General features: G+C 41.5%; 1 pseudogene; it reads right to left on the bottom strand.

Moving 5' to 3' along the window:
- Positions 1-4,611: 4,611 nt before the first annotated feature.
- On the bottom strand, positions 4,612-6,962 carry LOC120434709 (annotated as a pseudogene).
- Positions 6,963-7,630: the final 668 nt, after the last annotated feature.

Raw genomic sequence — 7,630 nt, 5'->3', positions numbered from 1 at the left:
ACATCACCGGTTTTATTCAGCAGGAGACCTCGGTGCGAACTGTGAGGAGGCGCTATCTAACCTCTGAAGTGGCTGCAAATTTTACCAGGGTTTTAGACCAATGCCCCCCTGTGATTCTACCTGCACCCTGTGATTTTATTTTTAATCATTTTAACCTCAAACTGAAGAAAAGCCTTGACTCCGTTGCTCCACTCACCACCAAAAAGATTAACGTAAAACGTGTATCACCCTGGAGAAACGAAGAAGTCAAAAAACTCAAAAGAAATTGCAGGGCAGCAGAAAGGAGATGGAGGAAAAATAAAAATGAAATCAACTATCAAATACTTTGCGAGCAACTTAAAATGTACAATAGTACACTAAGGAATTCAAGAAATTCATACTTCGCCAAAATAATCAGTAATAACAAAAATAATCCCAAGGTCCTCTTCTCCACCATAGATCACTTATTTAACCCTGATTTTAACAGCTCCCAAAGAACCCCACAGACTCGCTCTGTGAGCAGTTTGCAGACCACTTCAGGGGAAAAATCAACACCATCAGATGTGATATTTTATCTTCTCGTGATATGATTTTAAACACATCTGAGGGCTCGACTGTACCTGAGGAGACACTGGACAGCTTTGTCCTGGTTAATGCTGAGAACCTTAAGTTTTCTCCACAGTGAGACCCACCACATGTCTTTTAGATCCAATCCCCTCTTCACTTTTTAAAACACTTTATGGATTTTTTGAAGCTGAGCTTTTATACATGATGAATTGCTCTCTTCAGTCGGTGTCTTCCCTGCTGCCTTTAAAACGGCGGTGGTGAGGCCCCTTCTGAAGAAGAGCAATTTGGATTGCAATAATTTTAATAACCACAGACCTGTATCCAACTTACCATTTTTAAGTAAAATTTTAGAAAAACTTGTTTTTACTCAGATTAATGATTTTCTGAATGATAAACAGATCCTAGAAATATTTCAGTCTGGATTTCGGGTGAACCACAGCACAGAGACCGCTCTCCTAAAGGTTTTAAATGATATTAGATGTAACTGGGACTCCCAAAAGCTCTCAGTCCTGGTGCTACTGGATCTAAGTGCAGCCTTTGATACAGTAGACCACGCTATACTTTTAAACAGACTGAAACACATGGTGGGCCTCTCTGGTGCTGTACACAACTGGTTCACTTCCTATCTCTCAGACAGAACTTTTATGGTGTGTATGGATACATGCTCCTCTAAGATCCATAAAATGACATGTGGTGTGCCCCAAGGGTCGGTTTTAGGCCCTGTACTTTTTAATTTGTATATGCTCCCTCTTGGCGGCGTCATCAGGAGGCATGGAGTGAACTTCCACAGTTACGCTGATGACACTCAGCTGTATATCTCCGTGTCTCCTGATGACACCAGACCAATGGATGCCCTTTTTAACTGTATTTTAGATATAAAATCTTGGATGGCAGAAAACTTTTTACAGCTTAACCAGGACAAAACTGAAGTTTTAATCATCGGTCCTGAGGCTCAGAGAAACTCTTGTCTAAATTACAGGCATTTTCACTATGTCCTTCACTACAAGTGAAAAACCTGGGTGTTATTCTTGACTCTGAGCTTGGTTTTATCCCACATATTAAACATGTAACCAAAATTGGATTTTATCATCTAAACAATATAGCCAGAGTCCGCCCTATTCTCTCTCGGGCCAACACGGAGATGCTGATGCATGCTTTTATTACCAGTCGCATTGATTATTGTAATGCCCTGCTCTCTGGTCTCCCCAAAAAGAATATTTCACCTTTGCAACTTTTGCAAAACTCTGCAGCTCGTGTGCTGACGAAGACCAGAGGGCGGGCCCACATTACACCGGTTTTACAATCGCTGCATTGGCTCCCCGTGTGTTTCAGGATCGATTTTAAAGTTCTTTTATTGGTTTTTAAATGTCTTAATGGTCTTGGGCCTTCTTATCTCTCAGATCTGCTTTTACCATACGAGCCCTGGCGGACCCTGAGGTCCTCTGGTACTGGCCTTTTGATTGTCCCTAAAGTCAGGACACATACTCACGGAGAGGCAGCTTTTCAGTGGTATGGTCCTCGACTGTGGAACAGCCTGCCGGAGGAGCTCAGGGCCGCAGAGAACGTTCATGTTTTTAAAAACAGGCTCAAGACCCACCTTTTTAATTTAGCTTTTAACTAACGCTTATTTATTTAATGCTTATTTATTCTATCCTGTTATTCTATTTATATTAATTTAGTTTTACCTAATACCTATTGATTGTATTCTTATTCATTTTTTATCTTCTTACTCTGTTTATACTTATATTTATATTATATCCCACTCTTATTTATTTTATCTTTTTATCCTGTTTATATTCTTATTAGGTTATATCTCCAGTGTTTCCTCGGAGGGGGCTCTCTGCACCGGGGCTGTGATCGACCGTGGCTGCTGGGGCTCTGTGGGTCCTCTCAGCCTGGCTGGGGGGCTTCTTTGCCTCCCTCCTGCTGTGTGCCCAGCCTGGAGGCTGCAGTCTGTGATCGGCTCCCGGTGCAGACAGCTCCCTGCGATAGTGTTTCCTCACTTGGCTAATGCGTACCCAGCCCAATTTTACTCTTTAGGTGTGTGTGTGTGTATGTGTGTGTGTGTGTGTGTGTGTGGGGGGGCGGAGATGTGTGTATCATGACCGCTTCTGTTAATGACAGTGTGGGGAATGAGTGGGAGGGTGGGGTGGGCTGCTTTTAACCATGTAAAGCACTTTGTGCTACAGTTTGTATGAAAAGTGCTTTATAAATAAAGATTGATTGATTGATTGATTGATTGATAAATCCTGTTTACATCAAAGTATTCTTTACTCATCTGTGAGGTCGTCTGTTCCACAGCTACAACTGGGACCACACTGGGACCAGACTGGGACCAAGCAATCAACAGAACAATGATCCCACACACAGGAAATCTAAAAAGCATTTCTAGGATTTTTACTAGTTATTTATTAACAGCATTATTAGTGGAAAACAGGTAAATGTACAAATAAATACTGGATACCAAATCAAACATCCAGAAGAATCCAAGTTTCTTTCTTTCTTTCTGTATTTTTAATACAATTTTATATAATATAACATATTATACTTTATTTAATAAAATAAATTTCATTCAAAATAACAGTTAATAAGTAAATAAACTTGAAAACATTTGAGGTTTTTACAGGAAGTTTGCCTCCATCTCTGTTGTTTTCTAACTTTGAACAGAAACTCATGATGTCAAACGTCAGCTGCAGGTTTTCTGAGAGCAAAGCTGAACTTCTGTATTTACAGGATAATATCTGAGACAAAATCAGTGATTGCTCCACAAAGCACCAGGTTCACCAAACTCTAACTTTCAACTCTGAGTTTCCAGTTTCACAGAAACATGTAGGTGACAGGACAGATTCACCATGGCAACGGGTAAACAACGAGCAGAGCTTCAGGGAACTGAGGAAGATGAAGATGATCAATGTGGGGCATGGAGTGTATCGTTAAAATTCATCATCATCATCATCACTCAGTCACCATCTGGCCAACTTGTAGATTATAGATAAAACTGTAGTTCTGCCAAATTTCACATCTGAGTTTTAAATCCAATGATTCAGCTTCACGGACATGAAGAGCAGGTGGACAAAACTGGAGATAATAATATGAATCAAACAGATGAGACCCAGTTTACTGACAGACCTGTGAGATAAATGTCAGTCTCATCTTCACTAAGATATTCAGATCATCTCCACCTCTGATTATTTTCCATCCCTGTAACTGATCACAGCCCCGTAAACGATTGATCCCTGATCAGCGTGTGCTCCGTGTTTAGATTTCTCCTTCTGTGTGAATGTTCACTGCAGTGCGTCTCCTGTTTCCTCTCCTGCTGCTGTTTGTGGCTCCAAAACAAACTGACAGTATTTGGTAGTGAAATGGCGCCACCTCGTGTCTCTATGCGATGCATTTCACTGACGTCACAGCCAGTTAAAGTTAATCCTTCCTGTCTTTGTTACAGGTGATGAGGCTGTCATTGAAGGACTCGGGACAGATCTGATGGCTGCAGTCTGTTCTGTTATCTCCTAGATGCGTTAGTATTCTCCACCATTAATCCTTATTCTGTTTTGTGCATAACGTAAATCTACATCACAGAGTCAAGGTATCGAATATTGTGTCCACATCTTATGCAGAAGGTGCACTCTGAAACAGACAGGAGACTGTAAGGTGGAGTCAGGGGAGAGTGTAGGTGGTCAGGTGGAAGCTGAAGAAGGAGGAGACAGTCTCTGGGTGGTAGAGTACCAGATGACTGAAGTGCTGAGGTAAGTTATAAATGATATAGTGGTGCATAAACACGCAGAGAGATGCTAACCTGCACACTAACACTGATGTTTATTTATCAACAACATTTTATTAATAATAAACAGGTGTGATGGTGATAAGTAATATAATTCATATCGTTATTATTTGTATTGTAGTTTCTCACTTTGACCACCAGAGGGCAGTGAACACTCATCACAATCACAGTCAGCTGCAAGTAAAAACATCAAACAACCCCTGATTCTCACATTACATCAGTCTGTTTAACTCAGTGTTTCTGATGCTGGAAGCTATGATGTGAAAATATAATACAGCAAAACAACCAGTTTCATCACAATTTATTCAAACAACAAGACACGTTTGAGTAAAGGTAGAAACAGCTCAGATAAATTAGGTTCAGTTAAGTCCCTACAAATCAGAGAAAAGCCCAACAATCAGACATCACTCTGTGACCAAAGACCTGGTGACAGAGGGAAGGAAAAACTGCCTTTAACAGGAAGGAGACCCAGGAAGTGCAGCCATCTGCCGCAACTAGTTGAAGGTGGGTCATCGTATCTCCTGATGACTGTCCTGAGGAAGCACTTACACAAAGGAAAAAACATGACAATGACTCAGACTTCTACACTTTACACAGTTCATATCTGAATAATATGATGATGTTTGTTTCTGTATTTATGTGATGATGAGAAAAGTTTGAGTGTGTGAAGCTGACCAGCTGTACAAGGAGACTGGTTTAATGAGTTTCATGTGTGAATCCCAGTTTCACTGAGTTTCATTGCCTTTTACTTCCACGCTCAGACCAGAGCCTTCTTTAACACCTTCTGAGCGTCTTCAGCGAGCTGGTTGAGGATAAAGTTCAGAACTCTGTAGGTCGTGACGAAGGAGAGGCTCATGGCTACCGGGATTCCCACTATGGGAATGAATCTGGACACTTCCTCTGCTCCAATTAATCCAGCTGCTCCTCCAAGTTGGGCTTAACACCTTCAGGAAGAGCTCTTTAGTAATTTCCTTCGCAGCCACTGATGAAATGATGACATCACGCAGCTCAGTGTATGACACAGCTGTTCTGATAGCGAGTCTCTTCAGAGATTGGACATCGAGACCAAACGCATGTACAAAATGTGTGACAGCACCAATCAGCACAGCAACATCAACAGCAACAGAAAGCCGGGAACGGGAACAGCTGCAGCAGCTGCAGACAGAGTGGCCAAGAGATATAAGTGTACCTTTAAAGCTTTTTTTCTTCTTGCTGATGACGTCGGGGTTGACGTTGGGCATGACATACAGCAGAGTGTCCCTCTTATCTTTGGGAAGCTCTCTCTAAGGTCTCTTGTAAGAGAGAGAAGTCGAACTTGTGGAGCTGAAAACTCGACATGAGGAAGACTCGTGGAGACTCGATGCCTAAGTCTTGAGTCCTGCGTCACAGAGGAAACATGTCAACACGATCAGGTTCATAAAAATAAAAACGATTAAAAACTAGATTTAAATGATTTTGAAAAACTCGACCTCACTCACGCTGAATGCAGTCGTCTCTGATTTTTGTGAGAGTTTTCTCTTTGCTGGAGTCTGAAACACTTTCCTCGGCTCGGATATCGTTGTCGATCTTTGAGCGAACAAAGTAGAAATTTTTCTTCATCTTCTTAATCTTCTGAGCGAGTTTCACGTCGTTTTCTCTGAAGCGAGTGTCTGAGATGATGAGGAAGAAGTCATACTTGTCAAACCCAACAAGCTTCAGGTATTTCCTCGCTGGGAAGTCTTTGGTTCCGATTCCAGGAAGATCCCATAAAGTGAGGTTGGGATTATCTGGATAAGTGCGGTGTGACCTCTGACGTAGTTTCTGTGACACCAGTAGGAGCAGCTCCCTCGTCTCTGTTCTTTATCCCCCTGAAGGCATTAATAAAGGTGGATTTACCTGCACCACTTTCTCCTGTGATGGCGATATTTAACGAGACATTGGTTTGTTTTTCTAAATATTCTTTAATCCTTTTTGCTGCTCCGGCCGTGTCGTTGTTCTTCAGGGCTTCTTTAACTCCAGGAATTTCTTCTGGGCACGAATCATCTGGATCCTCCATGCTGATCCTGACAGAAAGAAAACATAAAGACTTTTATTCTGGAACGCAGACACATACTATTGATTATCAGTAATGTTACTGACGGCACACGGACACAGCACATGTGGGCAGTAAGTCATTAAAGGTAAAACGGTAAATGTCGGTAAAAGACGTGTTTATATGAGAAAACACTGAGCCCACCAAAGTCTCTTCCTGGGGTTTGTTGAGTATTTTACATCCAATATTAACATTAATTTACAAATAATATCTTTCTATAAACCTGAAAGTTTGCCTTTTCCTTGACTTGAAAAACTAATTTGTGCTTATTCTCATTCTTGTTCTGATAGGACAGCAAACCTGTCACTTAACTAAGTTTAAGGTAACAGCAGGTACTCACTGGATTCCTCGTACTGTTGACACACACACAGCTGGATCAGCAACAACTGCGATCGGTGCTTCACTTTGTTCTCACCTGGTTGTTATACAGGTGCAGTACAGGTGAGGGCAGATCCTTAGAGAGCGACCAATGAAAATGCTGCAACCTGAACCAACCAGTTTGTTTTTACTCTTTTTTTTAACTGCAGGGCCCTGTTTCAGAAAGCCGGTTTAGAAAACTCAGAGTTAAAAATGATACTCAGGGTTGAGTAACCCCTAACTGTCCAACTCGGAATATTCGGTTTCAGAAAGGCTGATAACAATTAGTTCAATCAACGCTGAGTTGCTTTAACCCCAAGTTAAGCACGCGCATAAAGCCCTGATTAGTGGAGCACAGATTAAGCGAGTCACCATGGAGACGGAGGGAAAGAAGGCGCGGCCAATGTATTTTACAGCGCTTGAGGCCGAAATTCTGATGGCAGCATATGCCGATAACATGCAAATTTTGCGAAAAAAAGTAACACAGCCTCAGCTGCAAAAGAAAGGGAGCATGCATGGCAATACATAGCCGACAGAGTCAATGCGTGAGTGTTAATTTAAACATTGATCTAGGGATTTCCACCCATTTAACACGTTATTTTATTATATTTCATTTTATTTTTATTTTATACATTTTATTTTGTGATGTGATGTGAGCGCATGTGCAACCCAACAGGCCCCAAACGTTCCTGGCAGCAAGTAAAAATGAAATATAAAAAATGCAGAGGAAGAGGGTCCAGCCACTTCTCCAACAAACCTTTCCTCAGTAAGATGTTCAGCACTGATTTACAACCAACCTAAGTAGGCATGTACTATGAATGTCAATGCTATTTTCTGTGTTTCAATAGCTCCCTGTACAGCAGCTGTACAAGACC

Source organism: Oreochromis aureus, linkage group 19 (genome assembly GCF_013358895.1).
Source record: "Oreochromis aureus strain Israel breed Guangdong linkage group 19, ZZ_aureus, whole genome shotgun sequence".
Lineage (NCBI taxonomy): Eukaryota > Metazoa > Chordata > Actinopteri > Cichliformes > Cichlidae > Oreochromis > Oreochromis aureus.
This window is presented reverse-complemented; position numbering and strand designations above follow the sequence as displayed.